Below are 15,067 nucleotides of genomic sequence, written 5' to 3'. Positions count from 1 at the left end.
GTCAGGGTGGGATTCAACCAACCCTAGCAAATGTGTTAATTACCTGATATTAATTGGCAACCTAACCACCAGAGGCCACATCCCCAAGGTGCCAAAGCAGGAATGCTCTGTGTTCCAGTGTGGAGAGACTGGCAAAAATCCTGCTGTTCGGATAGAGGAAAGTAAATGATCCTAAAAGTGAATTTCATTAATTTTTAACTTGGGATGGTTTCTCACAAAAAAAGCAGCTATCCTGAGGTTGTGCTTTGAAGCGCATGGAAATTTCCATCAGTTGTCACTTCCATGCAGTGCAGGAGACAGCAGCTGGTGGAGCAGCTCTGTCCTGTGCAGGAGAAGAAACCATTCCAACCCCGTGCCTCCAAGGGCTCCTCAGGAGATGTTCACCATCAGCTGTGGATTATGGGAGCTTCTCCAAGGGGTAGTGGCAGCCCCAGGACTTTCCATGCCCTGTTTTGATCCTCTGCTCCACAAGCCCAATCCTTTGGCTCCCTGGTGGCCCTCATGGCAGATGAACCAGTTTGGTTGTGGCCATGCCCAGGGCTGGGTGTGATGGGGGGCACTGGGGGCTGTGCTGGTGAGCCCAGCTGGGAGTGTTGTCCTCACACACCCTCCTGCCAGGCACAGGCACGTGGCACCGAAGAACCTGGAGTATTTATAGCCTTTGTTAACATGCATGAATGGACACGCTGAGTCCTGGCACAAACATCTGCCCAGGTGGGTGCTGTCCTGGCAACACCCTGAGCTCTGTCTGCTGCCTTAAGGTGCTCCAGCACCTATTTCAGAGAAGCCTTTTCCAAAGAAAAATGAAGCTGAAAATTCAAAGGCTGATTCACAGCTGTAGCAAATCCCTGGGTGAATCTTGCAGAGACCCAGTTTGGACAGACACCACCTGAGTGAGGCAGGGTAAGGGGTTGACAGCCTTGGGTTCCTACCCAGCCCTGCAGCAGTGGGGGATGGAGGACTCTACAACAGGCATTTTGTTACCCTGGGATTGGGAATCTCAGGGCAACACAAAGTGGTTTGGGATGGAAGAGACCTTAAAGTGCATCTCACTCACAGAGACACTTTCCATTTTCCCAGGTTGCTCCAAGCCCATCTAACCTGGCTTTGGACACTTCCAGGGATGGGGCAGCCACAGCTTCTCTGGGCAACCTGTGCCAGGGCCTCAGCACCTTCCCAAGGAAGCATTTCTTCCTAAACTCCAATCTAAACCTCCCCTTTGTCAGTTTAAATTCTCCTTTTGTTTGCTTTGAGTGCAATGACTGAGGTGGAGCAATCCATGCTCTGGCACTTCCAGTGAGCTGTGGATGTACCTCACAGCCATGAAAAACAGATCCAGGAGACAACAGCACAGGGATGTGTTAAGCCAGTCCTTAAGGACAAGGAAGTACAGTGCTGTTTCCTGGAGCATTTCTCAGGAAGTGAAAGCATTTCTGCAAGGCTTTGGCAGCCCTGTTGGAACAACATGTGAGTGCTTAGGAGTTATCAGAGAGCTCTGTGATAGTGCAGCACCAAGATTATCTGTGCTGGTTCAGTGGATTTTCTGAGTAGTCTCCATGAGTTGAGAGGTTGTTGAGGAGGAAGATGCTGCCATTACTGCACACAGCTCAGGGTTGTCTCTGGTTTAGTGACTGACCTGGCCCTTGGGTGGATGAGTTTGAGCTTTTTATAGTTCAGCAAATGGAACACAGATCCTCGGCTTTATCGCCGTGACTAAGGACGTGTTGTTGTTGGCTGAGTTACAGGAGTGCGCTGAAATCTGAGTCACTCTTCTGCTTGGCAAAACAAAAGCAGACTCCCAGGAAATCTGCATCCCTTTGTTCTCCCCACAGCCCCCCGAGTCTGGCCATGTGCTGCTGGCTGATAGCACAGGGATCGGGATGGGGCCATGTCCTCACCCACACCAGTGCAGGCAAAGCCACCAGGGATTATATAACCGGCAACAATCCCACACCCACTGGTTCTTCCCTCTGTTGCACTGAAAGCTCCGTGGCGGTGCAATCTAACAGCTCCTTCCTACTGGAGAGCATTATACACACAAATTTGACACTCAATTATCCTTGTTTTTTAGTCAAGGATTCCTTGGCTATGGCTGCTTTCAGCAGCTGAGGTTCGACAGCCTCTGCCTTCCCAAACTTCTCCTTTCTGGAGGAAGAAAAATTGTGTGGACACCATGGTGTAATCCCACAGGCCCTGCACCCCCTTGGAGGGGTGATGCTTTTCCAGGGCCTGGCAGAGCTCAGCCTTCACAAGGACATTGGACTGAGTGTTTAACAGATTATTCCCTTTAAAACAGGATCCTGTCTCCTGCCTTCCTTCTCCCAGCCTTGTTCCCGAGTCAAACATGAGGATGGGAGAGGCAGAAACAGGGCCCCATGGCCAGTGGGATTTTATTAGGAAGGCAGTGCCAGGGCTGTGCCCTCCCTGTGCTCTGAGCCAGGCACTTGCTCTCTGTGTAGCTCTGCACTGATTTCCTCGGTGGATGAGCAAGAAGAGGTGGGAAAGGAGCTTTTAAGGACAGCTGCTATGGTGGTGATGGAGAGTGGGAGGATTTCCTGTTTTCCTTTATGCAGATTATATGTAGTGGGCAGTGGAGCACCTTCCTGCAGTGCTCAGTGCCTGAGGTGTGTGGGGAGCCTGTTTCCTCCCGGGGCTCATCACCAAGAGTTCTGGCTTTTGTGGGAGCAGTTCCCTGGTGGAAGGTTGCAAGGCAGGACACTGAGGTTCTTCCCTGCTGAGGGCCAGAGCATTTCAATGCCACGTGGGCTTGGGAAGGGTAGCAGGGGAGCACTGGAAGATCAGTGTTCCCCTGACCCAGACAGGCTGTTTTTGCATACACCTCCACCTCTTCACATAACAGGAGCAACTGGCTCAGCAGGAAGAGATGGAGACTGTTCCTGGCTGGAACAAAGGAGGGGATCTTGTCACACCTGCCAAAATCAGGCAGGGGTGAGACAGAAATGAGGCAGAGCAGGGGCTGGGGGGGTCTGCCTGGCCCCCCCAGTGTTTGTCCCTGCCCTCAGTGTGCAGGTGTGTCATAGGCAGTGTCCATGTGCCATTTGCAATTAACCCATTTCTCCACTGCAGGGCACTGACAGGCTGTGTGAGAGGAGATAAATCACCGGAGCAGCCCCACTGGTGCATGGAACATTCACTGGTTCTCCCTGGTTTGTGCCATTCTTAGCTCAGTTCTGAGGAGATCCCTGCCTGGAAGTTAATTGTATGGTGAAGAGGAAAAACAGTGGCATTACTCATCCGAGGAGTGAAACCTTTTGTTTGAAAACTGTATCTGAAGAATGGAAACGTCATAGATAAGGGACCTGTCATTCTTTTCTGAGTGCAGGCACTCCTTCACTGTAGATTGCTGCTTGCCATCGCTCTGATGGCTCCAGTGAAGTCATAAAACAGAGGGTCAAAGCTCAGATGTCTGCAAGATGGGTCTGGAAATGTCTGTTCACTATTGCCATCCACACTGCAGGGTGGAATTACAGCCCTAATTCATATACATGGGGTGAGAGGCCAGGGCTCTGCATTTAACTCTGCTCCTTTTGGGGTCACCTCTGCTCTGCTAAGTGCTGATAAACACAGTGGGACAAAGATTCATGCAGGGCCTCAGGTGGGGACAGAGCACAGGGGAAGAACCTTTGCAGGAGCCAGGGCTGTGGCACATGCCAGGTCTTGTCCTTGCCCTTTGCTCACTGCAGGACACACACTGGGGTGTTGGAGCATGTCCAGGGAAGGGAACAGAGCTGGGAAAGGGTCTGGAGCACCTGGAGCAGCTCAGGGAGCTGGGAAAGGGGCTCAGCCTGGAGAAAAGGAAGCTCAGGGAAGACCTTCTGGCTCTGCTCAACTCCCTGACAGGAGCAGCCAGGTGAGGGTCATGCTCTGCTCCCAGGGAACAAGGGACGGAACCAGAGGAAATGGCCTCAGGCTGTGCCAGGGGAGGTTTAGATTTGATGTTGTGGAAATTTCTTCATAGAAAGGATTGTAAGGCATTGGAACAGGCTGCCCAGGGAGGTGGTGGAGTTCCATCCCTGAAGGGATTTAATGGATGTGTTAATGTGGTGCTTGGGGACATGGGTGGCCGGGGCAGGGCTGTGGTTGCACTCGATGGTTGAACCCAAATAATTCTATGATTCTAAGGGAGCAGCAGCAGTGGGGTGGCAGTAGGGTGGCAATTCTGCCTGGTGCCGGAACTGGGGTGCAAGGGCTGGCTGTGGCAGCCAGGAGTTCCCATCTCAGCACTGCAGCACTGCCAGTCCCACAGCTCTGTGCTGGCCCTGCACTACAGCCATTCCCTTTCCCACAGGTTCAGCGTGTCCCCAAGGCAAGAAGGGCCAGGTGAGGGTGAGGATCTGGTCCCTGTGGCCCCACATGGGTCAGGCCTGGCCTGCTCCATCCCACCAGAGCAGCTCCTGCCGCAGCTCCAGCCAGCCCGAGTTTCTGTGGCCACTTTGAACTCCCAGATCTCATCTCCTGGGGCATTCACAGAGGCTCCTCCTCGAACAGTGGGAAACAAGGCAGCAGCTCCTTGGGAACACAGCTGCTCTCTTGAAGTGTCCATTTGAATGCAGCTCCCAGGGCTGTGGAGCTGCCGGAGCCTGGCGTGCCCAGTTCTCCGGCTCTGTCGCCGTGTAGGTGTTTTTGTGGAGGGAGCTGCCATTAAGTGGCTCCTGAATAACTGATCAGGAGCTAATCCTCGTTCCTTATGAATTGCTGAGAGCCCCGTGTGCTGGAGCAGGGGTTCCCAGCCATGGGTGGAACAAGAACCGCTTCAAAGAGGTGTAAGAGGCAGGAACGCCCTCCTTGCAGAGGCGCTGATCCAGCCATGGATCGGAGGGTGCTGGCGGGAAGAGGCGGCTGAGGGGATGGGTTATGGCTTGGCTTCTGGAAAAGTGAAAAGGCAAATGAGTCATGGAGCTGGGATCCCTTGGTGTGGTGAAGATAAAAGGGTTGGTAAGGTGGGGAAAACACCTATATTATCCTGGTTTGGGAGCAAGGGGGGAAGCTGTGGGAAAGCGATTTTAATTTAAATGGGATGTGGGTGGGAACAGAGGAGGCGAGGCAGCTCCATAGTCCTGCTGCTGTTACAGGGCTGGATGTTTTTGCTGATGAAATTTTTCCTCTTTCTCCCATCCATGCACCTGCTAAGGGACAGCTACAGAGACTCTGTCTGTCTCCCTTGGGATGGGTCATGGAGAGATCCAGTGGCTCCCTTGGGTCAGGACCCCTGTGCCTGCAACAGAAGGAGATTTGGGCTGCTTAAAGGCAGATGAATGAGTTCTCCATGGAGGGCAGGGACACAGGACCTGCTGCCTGGTCTTTCCCTGTCCTGCCAAGAGCTGGGACGAGGACATGGAGATGCATTTTCCTTGTGCCATGGCATCACCCTGGCCGGTGGCCAGCCCATCATCCACACTCTCCTTCCTCCTGCCATGAGTCATGGCCTCACCTCAGAACCGACTTTGGCCTCCTCGGCAGAGAGCCACACCTTTGGTAATGACAAAAAGCAGCATTTGGAGCTTTTGAACTGTGACAGCTGTGGCATGGAGAGGATGCCAGCGGGCAGATCCCATGACTCCAATGCCGTTCCTGAGGAGGGGACTAAAGAAGAACACTCCCTGGTCTGAGCAGAAATGTTCCCTTTCTGATTTTCTCTACTCTGAGGCAATGTTCCCTGGATGGGGCTCCACAGTTGTGCTGCCCTGAGGGTGGCAGAAGGACAGTGGCAGCCAAGGGGCTGCCACTGGTGGCCACAAAATTGGATTTTTTACCTCATGTGTGACAAGCCAATAATGACACAGTTGAAAAAGACATTGACTATTTATTTCAGGGTTTTGCAGCCTGGGTTCTCACTATATTCCACAAATCCAGCCCACCACACTGGACTTTTCTGCTATTGTTTATACACAGAAATTCAGAGTTAGTAACTTTCCAAACATAATCCTTTATTAGGATTTGTCAGTAACTTCCATACAAGTTGCTTTCTCCACATGCCATGGGGAAGGGTCTTCACATGGGCAGGGTCTTTCTAACCTGTAGGTGTGATTTTTATTATTATAACAAACCGGCTTTGAAAGTTACCAATGTTTACATAAACATACATCAACTTCTTAATTCAGGTCCTTAAAGCTTGTAGTTTCAGGGTGTTCTTGACTAAGGGATGCAGCTGTTGCCTGTTCCACTGATTAGAATAATAGAATCCCAGAGCAGCTGGGCTGGGAAGGGTGCTCTGGAGATCATCCAGTCCAACCCCTCTGACAAGGCAGGGTCACCTGGAGCAGACGACACAGGATTACATCCAGGTGGGTCTGGAATGTGTCCAGAAAGGGAGACTCCACGCCCTCCCTGGGCAGCTGTCCCAGTGCTCAGCCACCCTCCATGGGAAGAACTTCTTCCTCATATTGAAGTGGATCTTGTGTTGACTGCTCCTTGTCACCGGGCACCACTGAACATCACCTGGCACCATCCTCTTGGCACATGATTTGAGATGTTTGTATGGATTGGTGAGATTCTCTCCAGGCTGACCAGGCCCAGCTCCTGCAGTATGTCCTCATCACAAAGATGCATCATTTGTATGGATTGGTGAGATTCTCTCTAGGCTGACCAGGCCCAGCTCCTGCAGTATCTCCTCATCACAAAGATGCATCATTTGTATGGATTGGTGAGATTCTCTCTTAGGCTGACCAGGCCCAGCTCCTGCAGTATCTCCTCATCACAAAGATGCACCATACCCTTCATTACCCTTGTGGCCGCTGCTGGACCCTCTCCGGCACCTCCCTTTTTCATTTATCCCTGTCTAGAAGTGGACACAACACGATAATCTTAACACACCCCCCATTTTCCACCACTACCCACACGCAACCCCTGTCCCTCGGGACGGCGGGGCCGGGACTCGAACCCGCGGTCCCAGCGGAGCAGGTGGAGCGGGGCGGAGCCAACCGCGGCCGCACCGCGCGGTCTCCATGGCAACAGCGGCGCTTCCCGCGGGGCCCCGCGGCCGCCGGGGCGAAGGGGCCGGACCGGCACCGGGGCGGGACATTCCCGCCTCCCGCCGCCCTCCTGCCGCCCTCCCGCCGCCTCCCCGCAGCCCCTCGCTCCGGGGAAGCGCCGAGGGACGGCCCCCTGCCCGCCCCGCCCCACCCCCGGCCGTGCCCGGCCGCCGCTCGCCGCCGCCGCGGGGGGAAAGGCCGCTGCGCGCCCAACTTCACTTCACGCAACTTCCCCGCTGCGGCGGAGCCGGCGCCCGGGTTTGCGGAGGGAGCGGCCGGTGGTTTGGCTGGGTGAGTGCTGCTGGTGAGAGGGGCGAGGCGGCGCTGGGACAAAGCTCGCTCAGCCTTCGGGAATCCCTGCCCCGCTTCCCCCGGGGGTGCCTCGCCTTCCTCGGCGGCTCCGGGGGAACCGGGAGCGGGTCCGGTGGCGTGGGGTGCGCTGGGCGCTCCCTCACGGCCGCTCGCCCCGCTGCCGGACCTCCTCGCCGCTGCTTTCTCGCTGCGTCAGAGCCCAGGGCTCGTGTTAAAGAAAAAGGAAAAGCCCCCCTGCAAAAAAACCCGTTCTGCCCTTCTAAATCGGCGGCTGGAGGTGGGGAGGGGGGTTGTAGGTGGTTTTTTTTGGTGGATGGTGTTGTTGGTCGTGTTTCTGTGGATTACCGAATTTTGTAATCCGCGAGGGTTGCAGTTATCTGTTCCTCGCTGGATTAGGGGTGATAATGTGCTTGGAGGTCTTAAATAGACAAATAAAGATGCTCCCCCTTTCTCCCCCCCCACGGTTTACTGCCGGGCGACGGCTCCTTGGGCAGAGCAGGAGGGATTCGGCATTCCCGAGAGTGGTATGTGACTCCTTAATGCCTTGGATTTCAGGAAATACATTTTCTGCTCGTTAAAATTACTTCGAAGTGCCAGTTTAAAGTCATCGTGCTGCTTTTTAATAGAAGATGCACATAGCTTTGTTTGTTGGCATCGCGTGTACGTAGAATCTCAGGTTAGTTTGGGTTGGAAAGGATCTTAAAGCTCATCTCATTCCGACGCCCCTGCTAAGGGCATGTATTTTTGTTTTGGAAGCACTTGGGTGGACGGTGATTTGTGTTGTTCTGGTGATATGTAGCTCATATGTTAATTTTTTCCTCCTAAATCCAAATCCAAGCGGTTTGTGTGTGCACGGAGAGACGCGGAGTGCCGCTTCAGGGTGGAAAGAGCTGCTCCAAAAGATCACGCGGAGGTCAGTTCCTTGAATTTGCACGGAGTTCTGCGCTCGGATTTGGGAGGGAGCAGCCCTGGGATTCTGGATGGGTGAAGCTAATCAGTGAAATCCCAGAATTTCCTGTGTGCTGCTGCCCGGAGCCGGTTGGAAAGCTTTGCCTTCCTGCAGCATTGTTGCTGTTCTTGCCTTTCTCCCGTCTGGAGGTGGGAGATTAATCCCGTGCGTTCAGGTATTGACTTCTATTTCTGTGGCGTAATCCGGGTGATTCTGATTTGTGCGTGAGGAATGGGATTAGGGGAAATCTCACTTGGCAGATGGCGGAGCTCTTCTGTGCCATTAGGAGATATTGTAACCTTTGATTGTACCTGCAGGTCTGGTAATAGAGCTCAGGCTCTTTGGGGTTTGGTAATAGAATTCCATTCCAGATCAAATATTGCTCATGATAAATTACTGGGATCACATTAAAGGAGCTGCAGCAAACAGAAATTGATGTTTTGTCCAAACTGGTGCTTTACTCTAGGGTGGTAATTGCAGGCAATTTTCCCTGTCTGCTGAGGGGTAAACTCTGTTTCCAGGGTAACTGGGAAGTTGTTCAGCTGCTTCTGAGGTACTTTTTTTGCCAGAGCTGAAGGTTGTTGGCATTTTCTTTTCCTTGTCTCTCCTCCACAAACCAGAAGGATTTGCATCTTTCTAACGACCACATGAAAATGGGAGTTTTCTTTGTTTTCCTGTGACGTTTGCAGGGTGTGTAGGGAAGCAGACACTTGTGTGGCAGAAATGCTAATAAAGCTGCCTGGCAGCTTAATTCAAGTAAAGACTTTCTCACCAAAAAAAAAAAAAAATCTTTTAAGAATTTATAAACTTTTCCCCTCTTTTTTTTTTTTTGGCTAGGATTTTCTTCACAGTGTGCTCTGCCTTTTCCTGTAAGAATTATCAAGGATATTTATTAGTAAGTAAAGCTATAAAGCCTTGGTGCTTCAGAGTAGTTAAGGAGGTTGGAGCCCTATTTAAATAGATGTTGTAGGCTGTAATTCCCTTTTGATAGGTGTAGAGGTTATTGGAAATGGTTGTGTAAACTTTTCCTCTGTTTCAGACAGTGCCCTGAGCTAATTCTAAGCTAAATGTTTCCTTCCCAATGTATAGAAGACACAGAACCAAGTCACTCTGGGGTGTCACTGTATGGAAAGTCCCTAAAAGGAGGCAAAGTCTAGGACCGTTTCCAACTGGAATACTTTGGTTTGTCATTTTTTGCTGTCTCATTTTATATGTGGCAGTAAAGGACGTGCACAGCCCCAGCCCCAGGGTTGTGCTCACGCTGCAGTTCTGGAGCTGCTGCTCTTATGGCAGGAGAAAGGGCACAGTACCCATCTGTGCTCCTCCTCACGCAGCTCTGGCCTGGCGAGATAACCAAGGATTCAGAAAATTTCCATGGCTGATGATGAAGCAGTTTTTCCCTCTGCCATACTGAGACTTTGTGTAACTGCAGGATTTTTTTTGGTGGTTTTTTTTTTTTTTAATTTCCATTTTCAGCCATGTGCAGCACCATCTCCTTGGGTGTTAATTGAGCCCCTTAAATGTGCAGGCTCCTCTGGCAGTGGCAGTAGGCTTCCCAAATGCCTGATTTCTATCAAAGGGGGAAAAACCCAGTTACAACTTGAAAATAGGCTTTACTGAAAGCAGCAATTTCAGACTTTCTGTTTCATAAGTTTACCAGCCCTTCCTGCCCCATGTGCTCAAGGTGACATTCAGACCACATGTGAAAGAAGCAAGTCCTGACCAGCAGGTCCCAGGTGGATGGAGAGCTCAGGTATTCCTGCTCCTGGAATTCTTTGCACAGCTCTGTGATTTCACTTGGGTGTTGTCCTGGACTCTGCTCCATTCAGCACTCATGTTTCTCTGGCTATTAGATAATTTTGAAACCAGTCCTGTCACCTGCCCGCTCTTTGGCACGTGTTTGGTTACTGCTGAGTGAAAAAGGAGCTAAATCTCTGTGGTGAGGAATGTGTTGCTCTTCACTCCCTGGTCCTTGCCCTGGAGTTATTCCCTGTTTGGTTGTTGCTCATGGAGCTTCCTCCTTTCTGGCAGATTTTCCAAGTAGCATGTGAATCAAATTGATATGATTTCTCTGTCCTTGAGTTTGTAAACAGAGATAAGAAAACTTCCCACCGTTTTGAAAATTCTGGTGCAGCGTTGCTTGTGGGGAGTGCTGTGCAGATCAGGGACAGGACTCGGGATCACACTGGAGAGGATTTCCCTGAGTGTGTAAGGATTTTCCTTACAGTTGTGACTTCCTCTGCTGGCTGCTCATGTGAAAATGGTGCTGGTTTCTTGTTGGGCAGTTTCATAGATCAAGGTATTTCTCCAAGCCATGGTGTGTTTTCTCAAATTGATGCTCCACAGAAGTTCCCTATCCAGGGGAAGTGTCCTTTGGCAATGCATTGCTCATGCTGGGTAGTTAGTGAAAAATTTGACTGGTAAAGGGTGTGTCTAAATGCAGATTGGAGTGTTCTGCATCCATTTATGTGTAATGTTGCTGTTCTTTCCTTATATTCAAGCTGTTCATTTTAATGGAATGTTTTCTTGCATGAGGTTTGAGGTCTTTCACTTCCTGAGCTGTGTGAATGTCCATGATGCTGTTGGTTACAGGGAGGTGTGCAGTGCCACAATCTTTCTGCCTGTTGATTTTATAAATTTATGTATTTCTTAGGGCAGGTGCAGCTTGATCAATTCTCAAGTAGCAGGCAGCATTTGGGGAGGAAGGGACCATTCCAGTGAATGCTTTATGGAGCAGAAGATCCTGCTGTGTGCTGTGGGCTGCTTGGAAAAGCGAGACTGAAATAAATGCTGAATCCTGCAAGCCCAGGCATGAGGCTTGTGGTGATGCTGTGAGCCCAGTCTGTATCACTGGTTTGTGTTTGGTGCACAGGGGTGACTGGAACCTGGGAATGTTGCAATGTTTTTAGGTGTGTTTTTAGTTTTGTGTGTAAGAATTGCCCAAAGGCATTGTAGGGCAAAAGCCACAGATTTTTTTGCTTTTGCTTCAGAAATCTCTTTAAATGAAGAGTCACTGGTTGTGGTAGTAGGATTTGCAGTGTAAAACACTGCGTGGTTGTCTTGAGCTTGCAGCCAAAAAGACTGGAATAATAGCATCAGGAGAGCTGAGGAATTCTTTCCACAGCAACCAGTCTTGAATCCTAATCATGGCCCTCGGTGTGACCACAGGCTTGGTAGGTTTAACAGCTTAACTGGAAGTCTCCATGCTTGACAAACTTGAGATGCACCTGCCCTAGGCAGCTGGATGTGCAGAATTTTCCTAGAAATTTCCAGGAATTGGCTGTTGGGTTGTCTGGATATGTGCTTCCAGTGAGATGTGACTGCTGATTCCAAGGAGATGCTTTTCTTGCTGGGTTAAGAGGTGAAGTTGGTTCTCTGTTCTCTTGCCCTTCATTGACTCTCAGTGAGATTGAAGGACATCCATGAATTTCTGAACTCTCAGGCCGTTCTTTACAATTTGTGTTCCAGGAATAATTAAAAAAAATTACAAATAACAAAGCCAGAGCAAGTCAATTGGTCTTTGCCTTGAGAGGGTTTCTAGAGGTGAAGATGACTTTGCGTGTCTTGAGTTCTGCTAACTGGCAGGAAAATCAAATTCTTATGAAAACCTGGATATTGAGTGTTGCCAAAACATACTAAATGTAGTGTGGTGGCTGTTTTATATATTTGCAGCTATTGCTTAAAAAAAACCCCTAAGGTTTTCCTTTTGTTCTTGTAATTGGTATGACCTGAATATCTGATTACAAAAGGATATTTAAGTCTACTGGGTGATGATTTTCCTCAGGCCTAGGCTTAAAGAATTCAGACTCTTAAAATTAAGCTGTTTATGGGTACATACTTTATCTTTAGATTCCTTTCTTAAATCAAGGAGGTTTATTTTCTTGGTTCCCACTGTCTTTGGTTTGTTCTGGGAATGTGTAATGCTGGAACTTTTGCAAAGACACTTTCAGACAGCTTGGGGATATTTTTCAGTGCATCTGTATAAATAGGAGATCATTAATACATATTTTTGCAGTTCCTGAATGCCTTACACTTACACTGAGACAATGGGAGTTGCGTTTTCTTTTTATGCTCTTCATCTCTACAAAACACGCTTGAGGAGAGGAAATGAATGTTTTGTGAGGGTTGTGTGATTGTGATGATGCAGGGCACAGAGAGGGTTATTATCCAAAACACTGCTTGTTTGTGGTTGAGTCATGTCCAATGAGCACACACTTAAACATTGGGGGTGGGGGGATCTGGGCTCTTCTAAAGCCACTTACAGAGCCGTTCATTAAAAGTTCTTATCAGAATTAAATGCCAAAACTTCTAGTTTTGTGCTTGAGTAAAGCCTCTGCTTGCCTCAAAGGAGATAGTCTTGATCTTGGGGCAGTGTGAGAACTGAAAGCTTCTTACTATTGTAGTAATTACGAGTCAGGATGGTCATTAGGCTGGTGTAACGAGCAGGAAAAGATGACAGTTCAGTTGCTGGAGGTTTGGTGTCTCCCCAGTTTTGACTTGGAGGGAAGAAGCTGTGCGCTCCAGCAGCTCCTCCAAAGAGCGACACCGCGGCATGGGCGGCTTTGGAGTAAGGCTTGTACTGTACACAGTTCCATGGGCTTTAATACGGGGAGGGAGGAGATCTGAGCCTTGTTTCCAGGTCAAAACACCCCTTTCATTTGTCTGGGGGCTGGGAATCGCCAGGAGCCGAGTGGGCTGTTAACTCCAGCTCCGGGCTTGACCCAGTTCCCGCGCGGAGCTCCGGGAAGCTCCAAACTCCAGTTCTGCCGCAGGGGCAGCGTGGCCACGCCGAGGAGATGGATGGCAAAAAGAGAGGAAAAAGAAGTTAGAAGTTAGCATTCTGTTTGAATCTAAACTACGTGTGTTTAGTGCATTGGGGAGGAGGTGAAGAAGTGAAGATGCTCAACCTGTACTTTTAGGTTTTCTTTGATTTTGATAGTTACCCTTCGTAGTTTCCACGGGTATGAAGCTTCTGGTCTTTTAGTGAAATGCATGAAAATAAGAGGATTTGTGTGTGCTTTTAGTGCTGCAACATTGTTGCCATACACAGCAGCCGCTTCTGTTTATATTTTCATAGTGACTGTTTTTGTAATCACAGTATTGGTTAAATATTGTGCTTTCAGTGCCTTTCAACAAGTGATGTTAATAAATGTCAAATTCTAAAACTGGTTATTCCTGCTGTTGTAAAATGAGGACCATGATTATTTTACAGTGTTGGTGAGACTTTGAAAGGCACGAACAGGGGCAGAATTTTAAATTGGTCTTTATTTTGCTCTTTTAATGAGCTCAGCCTTGAGCCTGTGCTAGGCTGTCTCAGTGCAGCCATAGCTCCTCGCAGGGAGGGAGTTGTGCCAACATTTAGGAGGGATGTTTATCTGCTGGGAGTATGTTCAACCATACAAGGCTTTCGATGGACAAAGCTGCCTCATCCGTAACGAGGCCAGCAAAGCCAGGATGTGTTTTAAACAGATTTGGAATTTCTGGCCACTGAAACTGTTTGATATTTCACGAGAACACTGGGAATTCTTCATTGACCCAAACAAGCACAGCAGGCCTTTCTGCTGAAGCTGAGCAGCGTGGCTGGCTCGTTCCCTAACTGAGAGACCTTACAGAAATGTCACTGTTGTTATTGTTGTCAAACAGTGTCTTACTGTATTGGCACTATTGAATGTCAAATATTAGTGTAAATCTGTCATTAGAATGTTTTCAGCATCATGATGACTGCAGAGTTATCTAAATACCATCCTGTTCTTGCTGTAAACATGATGCAGTGTGGATTTTTTGCATGTTTGAACAGCAGTAACAGATCTGGCCAAGAGAAGCTGTGGCTGCCCCATCCTTGGAAGTGTTCAAGGCGAGGTTGGACAGGGCTTGGAACAACCTGGTGTCCCTGCCCATGACAGGGGGTGGAATGAGATGAGCTTTAAGGTCTCTTCTAACACTTCTTTTATAATAGATATATTCATTTATCCAAGTAGTACTAAGAATTTCTAAAACATACGGATTTCTGTATCATAATTCTTACAAGTCATCATAATGTTCAGTTAATGTCTTCACAAAATGAATATTTAAAAAATCATGGCAGCTCTGTGGCTGCTGTCTGCAAAGGAGAGATTAAATGAATCACTCTGATTACAGCGGAGTTTCCAGCACAACTTCAAAACAACATCTTTGTTGTTTTCCTAGGTAGAGTTTTAGTCACTATTCCTGTGTGGATGTGTGAGGCTGCTGGAGAGGTTTCCACATGTCTGACCTGCTCTCATTTGACAGGGCAGTGATGTTTCCTTGCCTCCTTCCCCAGCTGGCTGAATCACAGCACCCATCGGAAACGCTCATCAATAGTTACAGGTCAGCATTTCAAGAAGGTCAGGGAGGCTGCTTTCTGCCTCGTGAGCATTATGCTAATTCAGTCATTAAACATATTGGAATTGTGCTTCCTTTTGCTTCTGCAGTGCTTGCAGATTCCATGGGAGCCTTTTCCCTGTGCTCGGAGCACAGAGGGTTAGTTTTGGGCAGGGAGAGGTTTTCTTGTAGCCTGTGTTGTAGTCACACACAGGAAATGTGTTTGTAGAGCTCAGTGTGAATCTGTTCTTCATGTGAAATATTTCCTTGTTTAGTGTCACTGTCATGTTGGTGCTCACACATGAGGAGGAAATTGAAGGGAGATGTTGGAGAGGCTGGAGCCTTAAGATGAAATATGTATTTTCCTCTCCCAAAGGCACTTCACTGAAGCACCTGTGTAACTTAGGCCCCAGTACTGACACCTCTGATGAACCATATTGAGCCTTTTCTTTCTTATTTGTTCTTAAATACT

General features: G+C 49.2%; 1 protein-coding gene across 7 annotated transcripts in view; it reads left to right on the top strand.

Moving 5' to 3' along the window:
• The first annotated feature begins 6,995 nt into the window (after positions 1-6,995).
• The window catches only part of KIAA1671 (KIAA1671 ortholog), a 63,806-nt gene continuing 55,734 nt past the window's right edge, over positions 6,996-15,067 (top strand). The window contains exons 1-3 of one of the 7 annotated variants that reach the window (XM_072936265.1): positions 6,996-7,283; positions 7,804-7,828; positions 8,143-8,217. The gene's annotated coding sequence lies outside the window, so the exon portion shown is untranslated. Of the gene's footprint in view, positions 7,829-8,142; positions 8,429-15,067 lie in introns of all 7 variants that reach the window. The other 6 variants (XM_072936263.1, XM_032751333.3, XM_072936266.1 and 3 more) reach the window with 6 other exon arrangements.

Source organism: Taeniopygia guttata, chromosome 15, assembly GCF_048771995.1.
Source record: "Taeniopygia guttata chromosome 15, bTaeGut7.mat, whole genome shotgun sequence".
In the NCBI taxonomy this organism is placed as follows: domain Eukaryota; kingdom Metazoa; phylum Chordata; class Aves; order Passeriformes; family Estrildidae; genus Taeniopygia; species Taeniopygia guttata.
Note: the sequence above shows the minus strand (reverse complement) of the source record. Positions and strands in the feature narration are given on the sequence as shown.